Raw genomic sequence first — 25,152 nt, 5'->3', positions numbered from 1 at the left:
CATACAGCGTAGGGCACGCGGCGACGGTGTTATCGCCTTTGGACTTTATACGGAACGTCACGGCGGCGACGCAGAAATTCGCCTACAGTGTCCATATAATTAATATCGCAATAAAAGACTATTAAATAAAATCCGACAGAAAGTTTTTTTTCTTTTTTTCTCCTTGCATCTCTTGAGCTGTATGCATACACGAGCAGCTACAGTGTAGTTTATTGAGCCTGCGCAAACGTTTAGAACAGGAATCATTGGAACCATTAAGACACGTATGAAGTTACTCATTCGTATTGAGGCAATTCATCACCATTGGGCTGTTACAATATTCGTCATGTGCTACGCCGTTTGTCATTCTATAACTTATTTAAACCCTAGCCGGGCGTTGTAGTCGACTGAACAAATTCGTCCTCAACAGGAGCGACCATGGGACGCTCCAATATGTTCTTCGCTCACGCAACTTTAACTTAAATGACGGAATTGCTTGAAAGCGCAGAATTTATATGCTGCTTGAGTGTAACTAAATTAAAGCCCACACGCTTCTGCCACGCATTCTAAATGGTATAAGCAATTTTTTCCAGCAACGTATGTTCCGCAGGCTTCATTAGAAAACCGTACCATAGAATCGTTATAGTCGTTATACATGTTGCTGCTTAACTTATTCGAAGGACTTACTTGCTACTATAACCTGCAGCACCCACTGACTTCGCATGCGGGTCCTGCAATTTATTTATTAAAAAACTATGCATTGTATAATGCTTGGAAAAGTGAAACCTGAGTAGTTTCCCTGGTTTTCACATAAAAGTTGTGACATGTTCGTCTGAAGCGAGGCAATTCTAACTAAAACTCTCCCTTTATGTTACTGAATTGAACTTGCCTACGCATTCTCCTGTGGGTATGCAATCTTATTTTTTCCTAAAATATTATGCAGATCCAAATCACATGTTGGAATCTATGTGAAGCGATCCTTTAACTAGGTGGTCAATCAAATTATATACAACTAATAGCGATGCGCTCACGTGTGGTAACTTTCATTCTTAGCAACGTGTCACCGTGTGCAATGTTTCTCGTTATGCACCACAAATGCCACAAATTATTAAAAAAACCTTGGGTTAAAAAAAAGTTATGCGGATCCCACGCACTGTACGAATAAATGTAAGCGACGCATTCTGTGCTGTTTGCTTTGCCTGACGATAATTAGCGGTGATCTGGAAAGCGAATGTTTAATTCAACGTTTAGTGCAATACGGGCATGGTGAGCTGACTGACGTTAAACGTTACCTTGCGTGCACCACTGCTGTTTGTCTGCGTAGTGCGCAGAACACACTGCGAGAAGGGCTTGCTTGAGGCGTTATTGTGCGCCATTGTTCATAACCTCCGAGAATGCTAGCATTGTCATTACCTCACACGGCACATCGCATCGTAGCAGAAGTATTAGACCTAATTGAATCGTTGGGCACTGCGTTCTAAAACCACCATCCAAATGTTTGTCACGCCGCAGTGGCGGACTCAGTATTGATTTTGATACCCTGGTGCTCTTTAACGTGCACCTTAATCCAAGTGCACGAGCGTTATTGTATTTTGCCCCCGTCGACATGCGGCTGCTGCGGTAGGGATCGAACCCGCGACCTCGAGCAATGGCATAGCCGCAAAGCTACCGCGGCGGGCGCATAATTGTTGACTTGACGTGCTACCGTTTCCGTGGTGTCGCCTAGACCCAACGGTGATTTAATGCGGCTTTGCGTCTTCACACCCTGCGTCAGTTGTCCGCTTGACAATATAGCACGGTGTTCATTTTTCAGAAATAACTGGAACGTACAGTTCCGTACCTTCAATTGGCCCGCAACCGTTGTCATTTCTATAGTAGTAGTGTTTCCTTCGTCACCTCCCCCCCCCCCCGTCACCCCCCCCCCCCTTTCTCCCTCCCTTCTCCCCTTTATGGGAGCCGCGAGCGAAGAATGGCAAGGCTATTATTCACTCGTATCCCGACTGCGTTGGTTCTACCCATTCTCGGCCTCCTTTCCCTACCTCCTCTCTGCCTTTCTATCTACCTCCCCTCTGAACTTCCACATTAGTAGAAGGGTGAGCTCTGCAGTTGCTGCAATGTTTTTGCGGGAGTTCATGAATGATTACAGCTGTAAAGAGGCTAATATGGTGGTACCCAAGTAGCTATACAGGGAATTGTGCACATGCGACACAATGTAAAGATCGAAACGAGTTTCTCGCGTCGCCTTTCCTCTCTGCGACGCTTCTTCCATGTGCATACACGCTCTGAACAGTACGTATATACACGCTCTTGCCAGTGGAAAGTCATGGAAGACAGTGGAAAAGTAGAAGGGTGAAGCAAAGAAGGCGTTGCTTTAAAACGCACGAGAAGCGACCTGACTTCGCTGCTGATACTCACTATGTTCACTAGCGAATATTTTGTTTGCCCACCTGACAAACATTCGACATACCGCATGTTTTGAGCGTCATCTTCGTGGGCCTGGAAGAACTCCCGATTAGTTGCTCCAACGTATCACACCACCAATGAAGGAATATCTGTCTGCATTCTGATCAGTCCGTGCGTTTTTCATATTATTTGTACGGCATCCATCAGCCACTTAGACTGTACGAAATACATCCGTGAAAGTAATACGAAAAACACACAATGAAGCGAAATCGGGCATCCCTTCTCAGTAGGGGTACAAATATTTTTACCAATCAGTTGGTCCCTTTTTTCCTAAATACCAGTCCTCGTATGCTCCTAATAGATTTTCTCACATGCACAATAATGCTTCCAAAGCAGCGCACATGTTGAGTTGTTGCTAAATTGTAGCTTCTAGAAAGCAGAAAGATAATTTTTTTCAGAAAATTTTGAAGTTTGCGAAGTACAATTCAATCACGGGATATTTATATGTAGTTGTCGCTTCACGGCATAATCTCGCAGAATGAAGCACCGCCCGGAAAATGCTCTAGCTGTAGTGGTCGATTCATAGCAGCCAAAAGTATGAAGTAAGAAGAACCTTTATGCGCTTCACTTATTTTTATTTTCTTCATCTCCGTGCGGTTAAATTGTCCTGCAATTGTTCAGATAAGTCAAATGAAACCCTGTGCGTTTTAAATGACGCAAACACAAAGTTATAGCTAATACAGTCATTCACACACCGACTACTTAACCGAAACATGAAAGTGCACTGGTTTAAACGAACGCACCTACTGAGATCATCTAGAACCCGTCTGGGTTAAAATTCAGTCCAGCTTAGATTCTTCTTTATCATTTTGCTATGATTCTAGAATTAAAGGGTACTTGTTTTCTGCAATATTTGTGGGACATGTACTTAACGTCCATGCACGGAATTATTAGGCCACGTTTGTTGCAGACGTTTTTCAATTTTGGGAACACTTCGCCCTAAAAAACCGCATCTTTGTTCTTGCGAAATACACACGCTAAATACGCACTTGGACCATCATAAGTAAATTTCAGGCATTATTAATGATGTCTCGCGGATAACAATACCGCATATCTAGGTGGCGCCACTGTATTAGCGAGATTGGAAGTGCGTGCCAGCTGAAATTGCACTTGGAAGTCACTTTTTGCCCAATCGCTGGGCTTTGTTTCGCTGCCGGCGCACTGCACGCAAAAGCTCACGTTTAACAAGGCCGCAATACAGTGGAACCGCCGGAGGTCCGGTTTCGCAAATGGCGAGGCGCGAAATCCAGCGCTCGCGTGCACGACTTAACGCGTATACCGCAATCGATTACGCAGCGGGGCCCAAAAGTCGTGGCGCGAGTCCTGCAGGATCGATCGAAGCGATGCATGGGAGGGGGGGGACGAACGAAGCCTTGTCTCCGGCATCGGAGTGAAGCAGACTATGAATATGAAGCAGCGATTTCCCGACGCGGCCCGAGTGAAGCAGGCGCTGGAAGGTTTTTGAATCTCCCATGAATAAGCCATGCGCTGATGGAAGCGTCGGAGGAGGCCAGCGCGCCTGCGCTGCAATATTCACTGTCTGTATGAAGTGTGCACGAGTAGAGGTTGAAAGAAGAGAGGCGGGCTTAGAAAATGTACGACAGTTTTCGGGAATCACTCCATCATTTGAATGTAGTTTTCCGCGTTCTCGGAGGCACCTCTAGTTTAAATTAATGTACTAGGGTGGTGAAGCGTAGGAAAGTCGGGCGGAGATGTATAAGGATAGCAGCTACCGAACTTTGGAGAATGTGTTTCGGCTCGTGTGTTGAAAAGAGAGCGGGTGCTCTCAGGTGTGTGCCTCCTTTTCCTTCACAATAAACTGAGAAGGAATCTTTAATGAAGACAAATAAGTATAGGTCTGTGGCAGGTAACGACAATATAATACAATGCGCTATATGGTGTATAGGTTGTCTACTACGTGGGCAGCACTAAACACGCGGAATGCGCTGTATAAGCACTAGTACAAGAACAATAGGCACCAAGCACTCCCACTTTACTTAAGGACCCACCGCAACGTAATTTTCGTTTGACTAAAATGTTATAAATGTGTAGTATAGGAAACTATTGAAGCAATCATGGCAAACCTGCAGGGCTAGGGAACCTGAAATTAGTTCAGATGCATGCATACGCGAGTTAAATTTTGTCCTTAGTGGCTTATTTCTTTCTTATCGGGTTTTTAATAATGTTTTCCGAAAATAAGTTGTTATAAGTGCTCGCATATTGGAACTAACTGATGCTTACATGCTTAAGTTGTTAAACTCTCGTTGATCGAATTCATGCGACACTTAGAAGGTGAAGAAGACTGCTCCTGGGGTCGGTATGCTTTCAATCTTTAACGTCTTTTGTGGTGAGTACTTCTCAGCGTTAACTCACGCACTGAGAAGTCCGTTGGCTATCAAACGGTCGATTCTGTGCTGTTTGTTCTCATAGACGCAGTGCATAGAATTTGCTAAGGAGGTGTTGGCGAGCCAGTTGGCTGACTATTGTTGTTAAATTAAGAAGCACCGCACTTCTATACACATGATCAGACACCAAAACATGTGCGCTTGTGCTTGTTTTCGTATGCGTGCATGTCCGTTGAAAGGTTCTGTGTTCTAGAACCGCAGTATCACCATTAGACTGCATACTGTTATTTAAGTATTCTGGCGTTACGTATGGTGACCATTAGTTTCCACAGCGCGCGGAATTTCGGGAATGCTAGTTCGTGGGTATTGATTGTGGTATAAGTCCCAATCACTGACGATGTTCGATGTCATGCATGAGATTAAGTTACGTGCGCTGTGGAACTCCATAGCGTTTACCAGAATTTGTCGGTAAAGCAAGGCATATCTAACAACATAAACACATTTTACGACGTGGCCGAGTGCTTCTTCGTGCTCTTATGTGTATTTCTCTGTCAGTATTGCATTTCTAGACCATAATATTTTCCCCCCTTGCTTCAAGACTTAACTGCAATGCAAATAAACATTACCTAAATTGGTTATAAACGTGTAGTACAAATACAATTGAAGCAACCTTGGCAAAGCTGCTCGACGGTCAATTGTCTAATTTTTTTAACATCCTTTAAATTCCACCCAAAAATACAGCTAGTGCACCTGGTGTTTAGTGGATGTGACTCAAATATGAGACTATGAAGTACCACATTTTCGACACGTGGCGGGCACCGTCAAATGCCAGGAAAGTGCCACGTTTTTTTCTTGAAGTACCAGGTTCTTGGTCATCTTGAGCGAGCAGTAACAGTCGCTTTGAAAACCGACGTCTTTTTTTTCGAGTGTTTTGTAATTTACTCACTTATATTCTAAACGTAATTTTTCCGCAAAAAGCTTTGTGTTTACGCTATGTGAAACTTGGACTTTTACACGATCTAGAACATTGTTGCTGTTAGCCTTTAATCCTCAGCCGTATTTTACCACAGTTTTAGCACTCCGTAGGCTGAGCACTGATCAGTGAGCGCACTTGTTCGAGCTTGCTGTTAGAGAACATGCAAAAACGCTCAATTTGTACATGTCTCAATTCTACAAGGATGACTCCATCAAATGCTATACGCTAATGGTGTGGCTAACTAACTGAATGATTCGCAGTGTTCTTTCTCTGCTTTTCCAAGCTGCATAGAAAGTGTAATACAGGTCTATTAAAGGAGAGTACGCACGGTAATAGTGCATTAGCTTTCAGTAAGCCCACGAGATCATCCGGATTGGGTGGGCTGCTACTGGATGATACTGCAAACACAGAGCAAGTCATTCATAGTCGGTTGTGCTACGACAAGCTTACTCCTTACGCAATACTTATCTTTAATGAAATCATTGTCTTAGAAATCTCGCTGTGCATTCCCTCGGGATATTTTTTTTAATTTTTTTTCTGAATAACGAATTGACGCCAATCGTTTACTCTTTATTTACAGGAATCGTCTGCCCTTCGGCCCCAGAGTGAGCCAAGCTGCTTCCAGGGTGTTTCTGACTCGTCGAACACGGATTCGCAGTTTCTAGCCGGAAAACGAACTAAAGTGCTCGCCATGGAGTCGGAACCAAACTGTGCTGTCATCAGTGCCAGTGATGCGGCAAGTGTTCACTTCGGCTGCGGCCAATTGCTGCGGCCACGGCGTTCTTCACGTCTGCCCTTCCTAACCGCAGCATTCATCGTCCTTGTATTTCCAATGGGTAAGCCCGGAATCATTATTCTATTTTGGATTCTTAGTAATATTTCTTATATTGTGCGCGTGCGTAAACACAATCGGTTCCGGTCAGTCACCTCAAAGACGGTTAAATGGGCACAGCTTCCAGCGCAAAGAAACGATGGGGTTTGTTCGCGAAAGATTTCTCTTAAAGAGAATGCTGATGTCAGCTTGATGGAAAGAACATGCCTACGTCTAGGTGTTTCTTGCCTCGTCCACGTAAAAATAGCCCTCACACTAAAACAGAACACACTTGAATTGCATCCGAATCAGCGAAAAACTAGATCACTTTTGTTCTATGTAAGAGAAAGGCATAGTCTACGCATTATTCCGGGGGAAGAGCGGAAGCGACTATGTTGGAATTATGAAAAGAAATAATGAATACAAGTGCAGGGGTGATTATTATTCGAATGCACCGCGAACTGGTCCGCACCACCTTTCCCGGTGGCGCGGATTTTGTCCAGGTCAACCTTTAGAACGATGTTCCTGACAACAGGCTTAATAAATTATTATTGATGGGAAAGCGCCAAATCTCGCATTGAGCGAAAAAACTTGTGTCTGTCGTCTCGAGCAGCGAAACGGCAGCTAAATTCCCATTGGAATCGAGGCCAAGTCACGAGCACGACTCGACGGAGCAGAGAGGGCGAAAGGGTACACTTGCTGCCGCAATAGGGCGCCAGGTGTTGCGTGAGGGGAGAGTGCACCGCCGCGACGCCACGTCACCATCACCCTCGCTCTCGCAAGCCTGTGTTATCCGCGCGTTGATTGTTCGCGCAAGCTCTCGCCTGCGTTCTCACTGCACCTCGGTAAGGCCAAATCAAAACGTGCCAAGCGTCAACGCGCTCGCTTGCCCGCGAATGGTTCATAACTCAAAGGACCGCTCAGCGGGGTTCAATTGGACATTAAGGCATTTGCATTCGCCACTCATAAGAAGTGTGTAGGTGTCCGTTGATTTATATCTCTACATTAGAAAGCAATGGTGTTGCTGAAGGTTTTTCTACCTAAAATCTCTCCCATGCAACTGAACACAACAAAATGTGATGCTTGAGTGCGCTGATATGATTTTTTTTTCATGTAAGTGTTAAGAACTCTATTATCTAACATAGATGGAGCACGTTTTTAACGTTAAATAGGTAAGCTGCTCACGCCATTCAATACTCTGAACTTACCAAAGCGACGACGTCTTTGGGAACGGCTGTGACATGTGCACGCAATATCGGAATCACGGACCGGTTTGTGTTTTCTTTTTTTTTTTGTTTTAGCGATGGCGAACAGCCGAAGTGGTCGCTCTTTCGGGTGCACGCGCGGCCACCCATACACGCACAGACACGCATGGAGACGCACACACGCACGCACGCACATACACGCAAACAAGGAGCAGTGCTTTCCCCGCTTGAGGGGACCTCGTTGCAGGCTTCACTCGCTGCCGTATGCGCCATTCGTCGGTATGCGCGACGCAGTTTAGGCGAAGTTTATGACCGAATCAGCATAATACAACTCAGGGTAGGAAATCGACCTGAACTCTATGCGGTGTTTCTTGCTTTCTTTTTTTTTCGTCTCTTCGAGGCCACCAACCTAACCCGAAGTTCGGCTGCACAATACTTCTCTTTCTCCTGCAGACCGCATGCATTGTTTGCGAGAGAGTCGGTCCTGGATATTTACATATCCTTATGCGTGTGCCGAGAATTCGTGTGTACTCGTATCTCTGTGTGGGCGAGGACGGCGGGGTGAAAGCGCGCGGTCTCGTGTGCCTCTGTCGCTCTAGAGTGCAGTAGGCGGGTACCGGGGAGCTCCGGCACCAAAGCATCTTGCTTGTTTCGGGTCGCGGACGGGCCGGGCTCCCTCGGCAGAGATAGCAGGTTGTGTGCTTGTGTATGCGCGTGAATGCGCGCGCGCGCGTGCGTGTGCTTCTCTGCGCGCGTTTTTTGCGTGCGTGTGTGTTCTCGCGTTTTTGTGCGTATGTGTCTCTTTCGAAGGTCTCTGGAGGTCGAAAGTTGTCGCGAGAGGATCAGGGGGATGGCCGTCGAGGGTCGCGATGCCGCTGCAGCCTGCAAAGCGAGAGCAGGAATGAAAGCACACCGCCAGATGGCGACGACGACGTCGAACCACTCAAAGAGCCGCGTGTAACTTGGGAGTCAGGGGAAGGGTGGGGGGGGGGGGGGCTGGGAAGGATATTTCAGGCAGGGTATGAAAGAAAGACACATCAAGGAGTGGGTGAAAAGAACCAAATACTGTATGGCAGGAAAAGCAACACGAGCGGACACTTGGGAATGAAGGCGAAAGAGTAGCGAGGCCGGATTTGCCGGCGATTTTCTCCGGGCGTTCCCGTCGCTTCGCTGCTTGTCTCCTTGGTTCTGGATGAAGCTGCAACACTCGAAGCCCCTGCTCGCGTGTCTCCCGCGGCTATACTATATGACGGGAGGCTAGGGACGGGCTTCCTCGTATATCGATGACGCAGAGGCTGTTTTGAAGGCTTTGGGGCCCTGTTGAAAAACGATCGCAAGTGTCCCGCGTGTTATCCCTTTCATGGTGTAGCTCTCTTTAAGACTTGTGCTGCGCCTGGCTGGTGTTTGTTAATGGACGCGTTTGCCACTAGAGAGACGAAGTGCAGGCCAAGAAAACATCAACGATGGCACGGACAGGACTTCGAACTGGGCACATTCAACAAAATGTGCACGCACAGAGGTTAAATGCGCCGAATTCAAAATGAAAAAGCCTTGAAAGTTTAGCAAAATCAAGACATTTTGAGGCTCTTTTCGAATAAGTGGCTTCCCGTTCCATACAGTGCCAAATGAAGTTTTCTTAATAAGGATTCGGAACTCAGCCCAATCCACAGTGGCTTAGCAGGATGGGTGTTGAATATAGTGATCGTTAGATCTGTATTTTTGCTGCGTTGAGCGCATGTCGCATTTTTGCGCAATATGTTCCTGTGTTCTGTTTTGAATATAGCAGTTGGAAGTTATTTCCCGCGATGTCCTTCATGTCGTTGTACTTGGTATTTGTATGTATATTGGTAAACATGTGAAGCTGCAGCACTTTTTATTGTGTCCTGTCCAATGATATTTCACGTGTAGCTTACACTCAAAAGGAACGACATGGATATTCATTACGCAACTTGTTGTTGTATATGTGCGTTTGTGTTTAATCCAGCGGTCATTCTGCTTGTTGCGTCTCACCATATGTTTGGTGTGTTTTATGTAATTCTGAAATTTGATACTTCTGGAAAATCACAGTGGAGCGGATGCTCTGTCTTTCCTGCTATACGTGGAAAGGTTAGAAATAAAAACCTCAACATAATAATGAAAGTTATGAGAGCGACAGTTCACAATAATATCTTCCCCAACCTTAAAGTACGCATCATCGTAAATTATGGTTTCATACGAGAAATACCATAGCGCAAATCAGAAGACACCTCGCTGAGTTACGTAACAAAGCTTGTCGAGCGTCCGTTACTCTGTAAATTTTTTTTTCACTCCATTAGCATTAGGAGTGTCAAAGTGAAAAAAAAACTGCATGAGTGTAAGGTTTGAGAAGCCGATCATGTAGTCCAATCGTCAGTTGCACTTCGCTCCTATAAAAGAGGCAGGAAGTGTGCCGAACGGGCGCCTAAAGAGCACCTTGCAATTTGGTGAACGGGATTACGTACCGTTAAACATGGATCAGGGACCTATAAGAGGCATGACGTAATACTAATGCATTTCTCTCGCATTTACCACTAAATCACCGCGGAATTTCTATCAAAGCTTGTGTACTTGAATTGCCGCACGTGCACTCCTCTAAAACCACTATTTTCCCGCTTCGTTTTGTGCAGGAGTCTTGAAGTGCGTGCGTTTTAGCTATCGTATTGGTGCATGAAACGCGCCGCAACGCGAGTGTGCAACCAGCGACAGGTTTACATTAGAGTTTAGCGACAAAGTAAAACTGCGCTCTCAAGCTAGGCCTACGAGGGAATCCTCCTATTGATGAAGGGAAATGTGGCAATGGATAATTGTGGTCAGCAGTACTGCTTAGCGTAATTTTCATAACGAAATGCTAATAAAAGAAGAACACGCAAGAAGCACATGCCTTGTAGTGTAAGGACCTTAGAGTATCTGATTTCATTTAGTCGGATCTCTCGGTCGGATGGCACTCAAAGACGGCGCACAATACAGTCCGCCAAACAAAGCACGTTACGCAGAAATCCTCTCCGACGAGCACGTACGGAAACGTCCACACACGTGAAGGAGGAAAAGATGCGTTCCACATAGGAAAGAAAGGGCGCTCGCAGCGACGAAAGCAAACATTCGTATACATGTGGAGGGGCAACGAAACTGCCTGTATAAAACATACGATAATTCGAGGTCGCGTAGTAATGAAGCTGCGGCCGTCGGAGCAGAGCCGTGTCATTTCGCGCACCTCCACGGGAACCGCTCGTGCGAAACGGAGGAGCGGAGGATGAAAGCTCGGGGACAGGGTACCGCGTGCCCACGGCTCTCGCCCATCCTCGGGAGCCCGAGGCTTGCCCTGCCGGGGCCCATTTTTAATTAAGCGAACTCTAGAGCCGGAGCGGTATACGCACCGCGTGGCCCTAATCTTCGCCGGCGACGATTACTTTGTCCGGGGAAGAAGCGGAAGGGAGGGTGTTAATGCTCGCACGAAGAAGCTCTGATTGCACAGGATCTTCCCGAGAGGACCACGGTCCCTGCGTACGGATCGTCTTCCTCCTCGTATATCCAGCCTCATCCCGAGCTTAGGCCGCTGCTTGTTATCAGCGTATAGAGGGGCTACTTTATTCTACGCGCAATCCCTCCTTCGCAGCGCCAGCAAGTCAACTTTAAGCTCCGTCTTCGCGGCTACATCCTGTGACAGGTTGGTGCCGACGAGATTTTTTAAAGCCTCAAAAGGGGACTTATCCTGACGCGCTTCGAGTTGACAACATTAGGCTTGCTTCATCTGGTTAGCTATGTGTGGAGGCCGAGAAATATTACGGAGCCACCCGTCGAGTTAACTAGAGAAGCTATAAAAAATTGGCAAAATCTTGGAATTAAGCTGCGCTTGGATATGATGGAGCTGACCTTAGTGAGAAGAACCTTTATACGAGACGACCAGTCATTCATGGGCAAAGTCGTTATTTTTGACACGAAGGCGGCTGAAAGAAACGGAATAAGCTGGCAGAAGAAAGAACATATACTAGCCGGATATTGTTGATGCAGACATCTTCTATCCGTGACATCAAGCTTCATTTGAGTCGTATATCTGCGAAATGTACAGCATATTCCTGCGTGAATATATATATATATATATATATATATATATATATATTACGCAGCTTCAAAACAAGACAAAAACACCGATCATGCTGCGCCAATATAACCAAGTGCATATTTTCCGTAGTTCTGTTTCTTTTTTGTAAACTCCCAGCACTTTTTATTCCTTGGCCTAAATTTAGTTCACGGTAAGATGGGCATGGTCTCATGGTCTAAGTCACTTTCATTGTTCGGATTTCAAATAGGGAGTGCTTACGTAAGGAAATAAGCATTTCTTGTACGCCAAGTGACCTTGATCGTGCCAGGCTATATTCATCGGTGCGCGAGCAGTCTCGCATTGAGAAGCTGACTTCCATGTTAGCTCTCTTTCACTGACCATATTCGGCGAATATGAAGTTCCTGAAAAAAAAAAAGAACTCGGCGTACCTTTTCTGGTTTAAACCAAACATGCTGAACCCTGTGTAGGACGTCAAAGAGCATGCAGGGTCCCAATATTTTCTTAACTGTGAGTGGTTTAACCCGGTCAGAGCCAGATAAATACGTTACATAATCTTACTGTAACCACAAAAGTTGCAACGCGCAGTCTTCGCCGCCTTGGGTACGGCACCCAAAATCACGCTAACTAGCGTGAGCACCGGCGCGAAAACCCAGCAGGGACGCGCCACACACGGAGATGGAACAAAGTGCGAACTTGCATGAAACAAAGTGGAAAGAGAAGAAATGCTGACCTCCGTGCTCAATGCGCTTCTCGCATGTCCGCAGGATGTTCCCCTCGTTCAACGTTGGAAAAAAAATTGTTTTGTGTTTCATGTGTACCGTACTTTTTTTCTTTTTATTTTTTACATCCCACGGTCGTAACTCGGAGATGCCACACATGGGTAGCGGTAAAGGCTTAGAAAATAAAACTACACAAAGACACGAATGCATGGGAATGCACTGTTATCGCACGTGTTGCTGGCCGTTTATACAGGATGCAATTATTTGTGCAATGCAGCATTATCAGCACGTTAGCGCAGATTGAAACCTATTTGCCGGCAACAATTTGGTCTCAGATTCATTCACTGGAAGAAAAAAAAAGAAAGGCCGGGGCTCATTTATGATATATGATTATGAGAAAGCACAATCACAGGTGTGGGAGACGGATACCCAATTGGCGCACGTGGAAGCGAACGAAGAGGAAAGGCGTAATTTTCGACGGTAGCTGGCAGGCCGAGTGGTTCGCTGCATCTGGCGCGATGCGCGAAAGTATGACCGGCAAGATCTATGAAACACCTTAGTTTTCACACTTTGCATGGGTATTGAATAACACTTGACCATGGATTTCAAAACATTAGGGGGACATATGACATTATAAGCAGATACATTGCCTATCTCCACGTGATAAAAGTTGATTGAGTGTTTGATTTCATGGGTTTAGCTTAAGTTATGCAACTCTGGGAATACAGCAGACGCTGGGATGGAGGTCTCCAGATTAATTTTGAATACCTATGTTATTGAATGCCTACGTAAATATACGTGAACGACTGTTGTTGTATTTGGGTCTCATCTTAATGCGACCGCCACAATTGGAAATTGAACTGGCGACGTCGTGTTCAGCAGCCGAAAGTCATAGCCACAAAGCTACCGCGGTGGGTGGTAAATAGTTGAACCGATGGTTTGCTTACGTAGCAACTAGACTTAATGCTACTCTCCTCGTAAATCATTTGATCGCTTCGGCTTGTAACATTTGAGTTCAATCACCGAAAAAAAAGTCCCCAGCCCTTCACCTGTCGAGAAAATGGGGGTAAGCGAAGCTTGTCGTGTGTGTACCTGACCTACTACTTTTCCTACCCTTTCCTACTACTTTTATTCCCTTTCGTACTACTTGTCTTTCCCTTTCCTTCTACTTTTCCTTCCTTTTCGTACAACTTTTCCTTCCGTTGCGTTGTACGATTTTCTGCTCGTCGCTGTTGCTTGCGTTCGATGCCTCGAGTTCGCTTGGCGGCGTGGTTAGCAACATTCGCCCATCATTGCCACTTGCGGTCCTTCGATATTAAATTGCTTTAAAATAAATCTGTCCGTCTCGTAACACAATGAATGGCTCATATCCTATTAAGAAATGGCTAATACCCCCGTAAACGCGACCTCCCCATTACGACGACCGAGGAGAAGTGAAGTTCTACGCTGGAATGATGAGCGGCAACAGAGCCAGCTGTAGAAGAAGACGACGACGACGAAAGTGGGAGCAGTGGCACGAGCGCGTGCCCAGCACGAGCACGAGCGCAACCCGAGGGGCGCCAACGATCCAGCTGCGGAAGAAGAACACGACGCTCGAGCGTATGCTGATGATGATAGCGCGTATGAGTACTCCGACTTTGAGTCTATAAAGCTTCGCTTAAAAGAATGTATCGTCATGCACTTGCCACTGCGGTCACTGTATATGTGGCCCACCTAAAGCGACCATTCGCTTTACAATCATTGAGATGACGCTCCCGACGTAAACCCTCGCTTCGCATGCGCGGTCGTAATTTGAAAGTAGTAACTCCATCGGACACACTCTCATTAAGGCGTGTGGGTCTCTGATCACTCATGCACAATAACTTTGGTTCATCGGGTCACGTAAAGTGGTTTTCCCACTGCAGGGAAAAAGTAGCAGGACGGTTTCGTAGGCGTGTAAAGTTGCGTTCGGTCACTAACCTTCGTGAAAGCTCTACACAATCGTTTCAGGAACCCAATAAGGCGCCTGTACGGCATGGGCTGAAAGGAACCGTTTTGCTCTGTGGAATGGCGCCCTGCGGAAGAAGTGCTGCCAACGATTCCGGGCAATAATAGCGCGAAGCAGCTTGTGAGTGGCGAGTAGATGGAAGCCTTCATCATAATAAGGAGCAAGCAGGGAGAAAATAATGGGCTCACCAGGTCAGGATAAACGTAAAGCTAATGGATTAAGTGCTGCTTAGGAGCATCAAGGGGTGGCTCGCTCGGCAGCCAAGCTCATATTTCCTTTGTGCTCTTCATGGATTCCCTACCGAGCTTCTCAGCTTATTCCAACGGATTTTCCTAGATGAGAAAGGTGTCGTCGGGAACATATATACAATAAGCCAAACCAATCGCCATAAACCCGGCGGCGAGGCGGAAACGAAGAACGATGAAGAAAAACGAACGCGGCAGGATGTAAGTAAAGCAACCTATATTGACGGCTGAAAGGAACAACGGACAATGGGAAAGCCACTGGCGGAAGAAGAAGACAGCAGGAAGGAAACGGCTTGGCAACTGGCGCAAAAACTGGCACGCTTCGGGCTTTCTATCTGATGTGCAAAGGCAAAACGCGACCACTCCGAGTTGTGAGTGGTGGGTACCGTGGAAGGTGTCCAGTCAGCGTCTTCACTAGCGCGACTGCGAATGGCGGATTTCGTGATCAATAGAGCCGTCTCGTGTCTGTGGCGGCGGTTGAATGGTGTCATCTCTTCAGAGCTATTTGTGCTTCATTGCGTATCCTTTTCTTTTTCATCTTTGATTCCAAGCGCTGCCCTACGTTCTTAACTTTTTTAAGCGTCAACGAACCCCGCAGCCGTCATTGCTATTCATTCGCGCGTTTCTATATAGGTCCCTTTAGAGTACTCAGCTCCGTAACCTTGTATACCCCCAGAAAAAAATGTTTTCGTTTCAGTTGCTTTTTGTTTATTATGCCTGCAGATGAGAGTGGCTGATTGAGATTCAGAGTCTCCTGTAATGCTGGATGAATAAAGGAAAATAAGAAGCGGCACAGTCGAGAAGCATTCAGCATGCTGGCAGTATGGTGCCAGAGAAGTGCCCCGTCAGCTACAGTGATTGAAGACGAACTGCAATCCTCTTACGATTCGCTGACTAAGTATGCGCAACAGGTTTCACTATATGCCGCTCACCTTGGCAGAATACATACGTCAGTGCTTCAAGGAACGACACACTTTTCCCAAATGGAACTTTGAAGTTGAAAGCACTGAATTTTGTACGTTGTAGCACAATCGAAGTGCACGCAGCGTGAGCCGCAAGGTGAACGTCACCGAAATTTAGAACGCTTTCCCCGCCATAATCTCGTTTTGTTGCTATTTTTCCTGTTGTGACCACTATCGCAGGCGATATCTGGCCTATAGAGCTCCATTACGCCACGCCTATATCATACAGGCTACGTCCAGCCGGACTTTGACTTAGGAAAAGTAAGAGGCCATAGTTTTAAGTGCCCAAGCTAGGTTCTGATTTTGAGTCATGTGGTAGTGGCGGAATTTGCCGAATTAATCTTGACCGCCTGAGGTTCATTAACGGGCACCTAAATCTAAGTGCAGAAGCGCTTTTGCATTCCATCCCCGTCGATATGCGGCCGCCACGGCTGGGATCGAACTTGCAACCTCGAACTCCACATCAGAAGGCCATAGCCACTGGTATATCGTGCCGCGTACTTGGAAGAGACAGTCGCTAAATTGTATAGTCGTAGATATAATTGCCGGCACAGTCAAGCGTTATCCGAGGCTGATACCCAACGGATATCTCGATTGAATTGTATAGGTCAGCGGCAGATGTAAAAAAAAGCAATTATGGGATATAAGACATGTTTCTTAGGGTAGATGTTGCAAATAAACGCAGTTATTATATTTCATATTGTTCTCCACATACATTCCAGTTTTTTAGATAGACGTGAACAACCGCAACAACAATAGTACAAACTCGTATCTATTAGACACCAGACGCCAATTCCATTACACGGCACAATAAAACACGATGCTCAGCAGCAAAAAAAAAAAAAACAAAAAACAAAAAAAAGGTGCTCGTTTGCAGAAAATGCTACCTCCGCAAGAGGCCAATAAAGATCCGAGAAGCGGTTGAGGCCTTTCATTCGAAATAATCGCCAATGGCTTGGCGGGACAATGTTATCAAACTCCATTTGTTTGCGATATACGCGAAAATATAATAGCTGAGACATTGAAAGTAACCTGATCGCAAATAATTACGACTGAGGTTTTATCTTTTAGCATCCATTTCGATACGCCTTGTTTTTTATGTTGAACCTGAAACCGAAAGAGAGGGAAAATATAGCCAGAAAGCAGAGAGTAAAATATGATCTGGCTTGCGCTCCACGAATCTAGTAGCCGTCGTCATTATAATTTGTCTCCGGTGCAGTAATATATATATTTCATCGAAGCTCCTTCGTTGGTGCCTCAATAGTGCTGTTATTATTTCTTGTCTTGACAACGTTTCCAGTAATATGAGGATATCAGTTTACTGAAACTGTACCCGGCACATTTCCAGGGAATGCTATTAGTCGATAACACCACGCCGATAGCAATATAATCGAGTAATCAAACACCCCACTCTTTTTGTCTTGTTTTTAATTTTTTGTATACCATGGGCCTCGCAGTTGTACTTTTCGAGCTTCTTGCAGTCACCACTAGGCGGTGTGTTTAAGCCACAATGCGTTTGTGTTTTTCATCTAGAGGGGTAAATTGCTTGCGACGACCTGCGTGGCTTTAATTGCAAAAATAATTGGCCACAAACCAGAAAAGCGTGTTCTCAGATTTCAAGTTTGCGAGCACAAACAGGCTGTTCTTAAAAGGGCAATAATAGGAATACCGACTTGGAAAGAATAAGGCGTCTTAGATAGTGCATTATATCTCTGTGTGCAGAAAGAAATGGTTCCAATAAGTTTTAGAGTTGAACCGGTTTTTTTTCGGTTCTTTTTCCATTTCAATAACTGTTATGGCCTCGTGTAGTTAGATTTAGGCGCACAATAAAAAAAATTCTGGGTGGTCAAAATTAATCTGAAGCGCTCCTCATCACCCAAAGGGATGTTTTCAGTCGTTACTCCACAATTTATTATTTGAAGTTCTCTTTTTAAAATGTCAGCCACCAATAGAATAAAAATGTTTTTCAGGCAACAACGTGTATCTAGCAAAGGGACCCGGGTGACATATTATTCCTGCAGAGTTGGCAACCTTCAAATTAAATACGCATACCGAGCTAGTCATGTCGCTTCCAGTAATCATAATTTATTGACGTATTTATAAAGCACCGATTATAACTTCGCCCCTAAGTTATTGCTTTCCCAAGCACCGTTCTCTGGTTGGTCCGCTCAATCTTCTCATTCGTGCAGTAGTGCAAGTTTGCAAACTTTTGTAAAAATCCGCATTTGTTTCTTCTGAGGCCAATTGTATTTTAAAGGCGTCCTTATAAAAACTAGTATTTTTAATTGCATACCGAAAGTATTATCTTCTTCAGAAAGGAGTAAGTCGTGCTTGTGCCATGTTGAAAGTGGCTTGTCTTCTCTGCTCTAGCTACCAGTCAGTTTGTGCCATTAATCGAATCGCTGAAGTGCTCAGCTTCTTCTGTTGTTTGCTGTGGGCCTAACTATTTTTTAGCAGTGCGCATACGATATATGTATTATGCCTTCAAGTTTATCGACCAGAATTTTAACGACCAAAATTAACGGAATTAGGTTTTTTTTATCATAGCAAACACTACCAACTTCTTTTGAATAGAGCCTATAGGATCGACACGACTGAATAAAGTTGCACTAGGACACACCGCTATGGAAGTTTAAAAAGCTGTAATAATTTTAGGAATTTTACGATAACTTTGGCTACTTTAAAAACAAAGCTTGCTACGTAGATGTGAGTCAATATCTAGCTAAAGTTTTTATGATGCAGGTGTCAAAGTTAAATGCGGGCATATTATTTTGCTAAAGGCCTTTGCTAGTTCCATTCAAATTTCTTTTATCCATACTTAGTATCAATTTAGGGTACTCTGAAAAACGCAATTAAACAGTGAAACCTATACCAGATGTTCAAAATTAAGCTTTACGGAATTTTAAGAATCGCCTGTGGCAGGTAGCATCATTCTTATCATTGAGCTGGGTTATTCGAAGAGGCGGACATTAGCAGCCCGAGAAATCGAAACACATATTCAACTAATTAACAAAAATTCACTAATTAACGACACATATTGCAACTTACGAATTGTAGCCGGTGAGTTCGCAAGACGCATCCGCTTGAAATGAATTTCCACGAGGATCACAGTTTCTAGATATTATTTCCCAAAGTGTGGGAAGATCGAAATAAATGGGTGTTCCAGTTACTTTTGTGCGTCAATGTATAAAACAGCTTTTTGATAAAAACGTAAGTGGAACAACAGTGCATTGTTACGGCGAGTTTGATAGCGCAAATCTGCCAACTGGAAATTCATTCCAAGTGGATACGCCTGACAAGCTCACCGGCTACAATTCGTAAATTGCAATATATGTCATAAAGAAATTAACTATGAAGTTAATTAGGAAATGTTTATTAATTATTTGAATATGTGTTTCGATTTTTGATGCTACTAATATCCGCCTTTTCGAATAACCAAGCTCATCGATAAGAATTATGCTACCTGCCACAGGCGTTCTTTTTTTAAATTTCGTAAAGGGTAATTATGAAAACCCGGTAGTACAAAATGTACATGTATACATACAAATTGCTAAAACAATTACGTATATTTCTGTTTGAAGGGCGACAGCGAAACGTTTCAATTCTGCCTATCATTTCAGACACCTAGTAGAAGGAATTTAACCCTGTTTCCGTTCCGAACAAATGTAATCTCTAAATACCTACCATTGTGGAGCTTCACCGCGTAACGCTGAAAGCCAAGAGGCAAAGCACGCTCTACAGGGAAAATAAACACGGAGAATTGTCCAATAATAAATGTTGTGCATTTTTCACGTTTAAATGCCGAATAACATACAGGTGATGGCCATATATCAAATAAAAAACATTCAGACCTCTCGCTGCCTGCTTCTGGTGCGTGCAGTTGTCCTGTTTCGACTAACAAGTTTCACAGAGACATCACTATGATTGCGCTCAGACACCATGGGGACACCACTGGGGCTATTGCAAAAACAACCGCTTTCCCTGTTCAATGTCTGTCTCTGGTCTATCTTTTCCGCTGGTAATTAATGGGGGAAAACTAAAAGTCTCCCAAAATGTACTTACCTGCGTGATGTTTCGGAACTGTTTTGATCATGTTTTGCCGGACGTAGTCACTTCAGGTCTATCGGACAGTCTTTTTGACAACCGATAAACTTATCATCACAAATTAGCCCTGATGTGAAAATATTTACGTTTGCTTTATTTTCAAGATATTTGTTTTTTCTTATATGGGAGATATGCTCCACAAGCAAAAGCTTTTTTTTTATTTGTAGGCATTATTCATTCTTCTTTCACGGACTTGCTCCACAAGCAAATGTTTTTCCCTGTAAATGCACACGGTGGCAATTAGTTTTTCTGTAATGGTTAGCAGCTTTAACCTGTTTTATGTGGGGGGAAAGAGTGCCCACTTTGAATAATGAGCTTTAAAGGAGTGAGGCGGACAAAAGCGGCGCAAAAGCTAATACACCCATCAAAGAAAAAAAAAATGACGCCTTAAGTAAGCGGCCATACATTTCGACGTCTGTGCAACACAAATTCTGATTGCATAACCGGGGATGCTCATTACGCCTGCTCTCGCCAAACTACCCTTGCTAGACTAATCAAAAGTCAGAGCTAGATATATTTCGAGAGTACGAGACAACCAAGAGGCGAAGCCTGAAAATCTATGACGTGGAGATCGCAACTTGTCAAAAGCAAGAGAGATACCTCCATACTTTATGATTCCTAATTTTATTAAAATGAAAAAAAAAACTCTTAAACATAATGAAGGGCGTCTGCCGCCACAGTCATTACACGAGGGCAAATTCCAAGGTTTCAACTTTCATACTTGGTAGCAGCTGTAAACCCTAAATGGAAATGAGAGTTAAATTACAAAAAAATGCATATATCCAGGTGAACAGAGGTGATGCGCTAGAAGCACGGTTGGATGAAAGCAATGCTGCAGGTAGCGGCAAATCTAACGCACAGGTGTTGCCCCTTTAACGAGTTCGTTGCCATGGCAACGAGTCAGAGTTCCGGCGCGCTCGTTTACAGACCGTATAACGACGCGAGTAATCAAGAGCAGGCAAACCTCCATCGTCGTCCCGCAACCAGCAAGCGCAAAAGCTGCAGAGGGATGAAAAGAACGCCCAAGAAGGCTTTAAAGTTATAGCGCTCATAGGCGTCGTCGTAATATCTCATGTTTTACACCGCAGGAAAGCAATCTGGCGTTGCTGCCTTCCCCGGGTGTGGCCGGGAGTGGCATCATGCGCTGAAAAAAAATTCGAAACACGGGTAATGATTACAACTGCCGTTAATGCGCGAAAAGAGAAGGAGCTGAACACCGAGCCTTACTCTCTTCATTTTTGATCAGGATCTTGTGGAAAGATGCGAGACATAAAAGATGCTTCTGGTTCTGGAATATATGGCGAGCAGGTGCTGACTGCAGTGACTGTTTTTGAAACGGAGCCTTTAAATGTCTGCGTGGAATAAAAAGCATTCAGGGCAGTGGGCAAATAGTAGTCAGGCAGTGTATTTATCACCGTACGAAAAACACTGTAAAAGCGGCTCCCATGAAGACAAGAAACATGACCACAAAAACAAAAAGTTTTCTCAAATGTAACCAGACGTATGTTGCTATGTATTATCACACATATTGACTCACAGTTCACAAAGGCCGTAAGTTAGCATAAAAACCACGTCGAGAGGCTCTTGTTTCTCAGTTAAAACGTGAAGTCCATTGGAGCCCCCATGAAAGTGAGGGCTGAAGAAGGCAGTGCTCTTATAGTTGCTAAGCTACTGATCCGTGAAATGTTATGGCCGGTAGCCTTAAAAATCGTCTTGTCTGCCTTCTTCAGGCATAGATTGTACATTATATCCGATGAGGAAGCTCGCTTATGTGCATGTGTACCGAAATATACAGATCAATATGACTGACCCAAAGCAGAGAACGTGAAATCAGCTGTTTTAGTTTAGATGTCGAAAGCACCCTATCACTTTATTGTTTAATTTCGCATGTTGAAAACAAAACAGCCTTTGCTTCCATAGTTCACGGACAACTGAGTTGCACAACTGTACAGGCAAACGACGATACGGCAAAAAATATGACATAGGCTAGACAAGAGAATAATGTCGGCTGTTATTTGAAATTCAATGATAGCGTGTTTAGGCCACTTTTCCGGGAATTGTGGAGTTGCTGTAGTTGCTTTGATAGTTGATCGGTTTTTTTTATGCCACCTGCAAGCGCAATCTTTACTAAAATGCAGATGCTCTTTCGCGAAGATACATGTACGCAGAGATAGCGACGTACTAGTGCGGTCATTGACAGCATTCGAGCCAAAGTAATTAATCATAATTTCTCTCATGGTTACTTGTGAAAGATAGGCTGATAACATAATAACGTAAGTGCAAGAAAACGCTACTTCGTATTGGAATTGCGAAGTATCGAAGAGTCTCAAGCTCCACGCCAATAAACAGTCACTCCAGAGTCAGGCACTTGCTTTATGTCGCCTGCCGTATGCACAAAACTGAAACGATGGTCTGCAATGTATGTACAGCTAAAACATTATTTTCGAGGCTCTTAACTTTGTGCGCAGCTGTGGGGGTCGAAAAGGAACACTTCAGGAAACAACAACTAGAACACGCATCGAAATGGCAAAGCTTACGAGTTGAACGGTTTGCCGTCACCACAAAAGTTGTTAGCAAAAAAAAATACAATAACCTGTACTTCTCAGTGGTAAAGCTTATTTAATGTGATTACGCTGATCAGCTATCCATCTGGTAGACTCACGCCTTCGTTTAGAGCCGTCCCGTGTTCTTACCGCTCGTCATACATCACATGAACGCTTACTTTCTTAGGCTTTCTTTTTTCCTGGGCAAAACACGCAAACAAAAACAGGAGCGCTCCTTCGAGAGTATTTCTTGGTCACGTAGACTTGCCACCGCACAAAATGAATGTGTGTGTGCTCTTGACATCTCATCTTCCAGCTCATTCTCTCTTTAGAGCCGCTTCTATATCCGTGTGTGTGCCAAGCCGCCTTGTTACATCCCTGCGACAGCTACCTTGTCTTTGTCCTTAGCCAAGGCTATCAAGAAAAATCCAATTTTCCTTACACTCCGCTCGGCGACCTGCGCCATCATTTTTCCCGTCAACAGCAACAAACGTGATCTAACGGCAACCGCGGTGGCTGCGGTGGCGTGTCGGCAAGGCAGGGCAAACAACCGGAAACCAGGACTTACCCGTCCTACGGAAAGCGCTGAAGATCGAGCAGGGTGCAGGGAAGCAGCAAGGATGAAGCTGCTTGCGGCTAGCCAAACCTATTCTCTTCGGAGATGAACCGGAGAATTAGATCGGCTTTTCCCGCTCCCTTTCTCTCCTTCCCTCTCTCTCTAGACTTCGGCGTTACCTCACTTGCAAGAAATGTGTATGTACGTGGGGCCAAACTTGGGCCTGTTATCCCATTATCCCGGTGCAACGAAAAAAAAAAAGCGTTTAGCCTTCCGGAGCAGACAGGGGTGTGATGAAGCTCTTAGCTGTGGACAAATAAGCACAAAAATAAAGGGCAAATAAGGGCGAGGAGACCTTTACAACGTGGCCTTATCTTAGTTCTGCAGATCTCATTGGGATGGCCCAGACAAGCCACACGGCGCTGGTGTACTGTCATAGTTGTTCGGCCTCGTGATATCGCACGACCGTTTCAATGGTCGTCGGCTTAGTTTGCCTCGTTATTTGCCTCGGTTGCTCGAACCGGCTCGGGGAGAGCTGGAATGACGAGTTGGCGAGATCGAAAATAACGCGGAAATCGGAAAGTACACAGAAGGGGATAAAAAAAGGGGAAAAAAGAGATGACATGGGCAGCTAGGTCTAGCTGACTTGTCCTTCCTCATGAGTGATGCGATGACGGTATGGTGTTTCTGCGTTGCTGGACCGTTCCGTCCTTAGCGTGCGCCTGCTTGTGATCGCCTAAGTCTGAGGCAAAAGTAATACCCTCCGGAGGGTTCTGTTCTCTTTGCGTGGTTCCTTCTTCTGGAAGCAGAATCTCCGGTGGCTGCTTCCAGCAGAAAAGGACAAAAGTACAATGCGGAAAGGAAATGGTAAAGGAAGAAGGCAGAGCCTGCGACTAAGGAACGACAACAGAATTACCGTAATTGGGTCTGACCGCACAAACGTGAGACCCGGCGGGCACGGCGCGCTGTTATCCGAGCGCGTAAAGCACACGGTCTCCGTGCAGCTTTTCTTATTTGCTCCAGATAACGGGAGAAATATCACAGTGAGCATCAAGCAACCATATGCGAGAACATATATAGTAGGACAGAAACCTGCCATAGCAAATCTGAGATTAAAGATAGTCATACATATACTACCAACGTTCTCTATCATCGTAAGAGAAGTCCAGGCATAACGTGCGCCAGCTCGCACGTGATGTGCGACCTGTCAGTATACATACAAATGTAGAATGTGCGAGAAAAAAAAAAAAAGACACTTCATTACTCTATGCACCTTCCTTGGTATTGGTACCGCAGGAGGAGATAACCGGATGTCGCCAATATATTGCTCGTAATCCTAGCACATAAAAAATTTCGAGGGTTGCTAGAGTTCTGGGCACTCAACATTTTGCGGAATTTCTTGCTCTTTCAGAGCAACATTAAGCAGCCCGAGCGCTTAAATGTCGCCCTTGTGCAAATCATTTACATAAGTGGTTATTTGAAAGGGAACAGCAAGTAGGAGGTGTTCGGGATAAATAAATTTCGGGCTTCGTAAAATTCTAACGCGAACGTATTTTCCTTAGGTTTGACATTTCTTCATTACTCCGTCATTACTTCTCCCACAATGTGCACTTTGGAGTGTTATTGTATTATATATTGCCACACATTCATTGCTTCACTTCTTCGCCGGTGCCACTTTTGACCGGATTTAACTGCTATAAAGTTATCGTTTGGCGCGAATCGTGCCGGCTGTATCTCCTTTTTTTAATGCCGCGGAATCTACAGCAAACGACTCTTGTCTAATTCGATCGTGCGTAACGCGAATGGTGTTCTTCATTCTAGAATGTACGCGAGCATATGGGATTACATTCAAATGTGCGGTTATGTATGCACAAATAGCAAACTGCTTTGACCCGTGAACTGGAGATTCGGCTGAGAACGACTAGTTTTCGCCGCTTTCTTTGGGATTTGAGTATTACAGGCTTTTCTGGGCACAAAGTGGCACCACAGATAGTTAGAATGCTAGATCTTATTTAAGACAGTGCTTGGTCGTTCGCCATCTCAAGAGCGTGTGATTATCACGGGGGATTATCACGTTGTAAGACATGGCATCATTTTTAATAGGACAGTAGTCAGCAAAAGCACAGCCGGTATGGTGGGAGAACGCAGCTGCTAGGGCCCAAAAAAAGAAAGAAAGGTC

Source organism: Dermacentor silvarum, chromosome 4, assembly GCF_013339745.2.
Source record: "Dermacentor silvarum isolate Dsil-2018 chromosome 4, BIME_Dsil_1.4, whole genome shotgun sequence".
Taxonomy (NCBI): Eukaryota; Metazoa; Arthropoda; class Arachnida; order Ixodida; family Ixodidae; genus Dermacentor; species Dermacentor silvarum.
The sequence above is the reverse complement of the archived record's forward strand: the minus strand, read 5'-3'. Positions refer to the sequence as shown.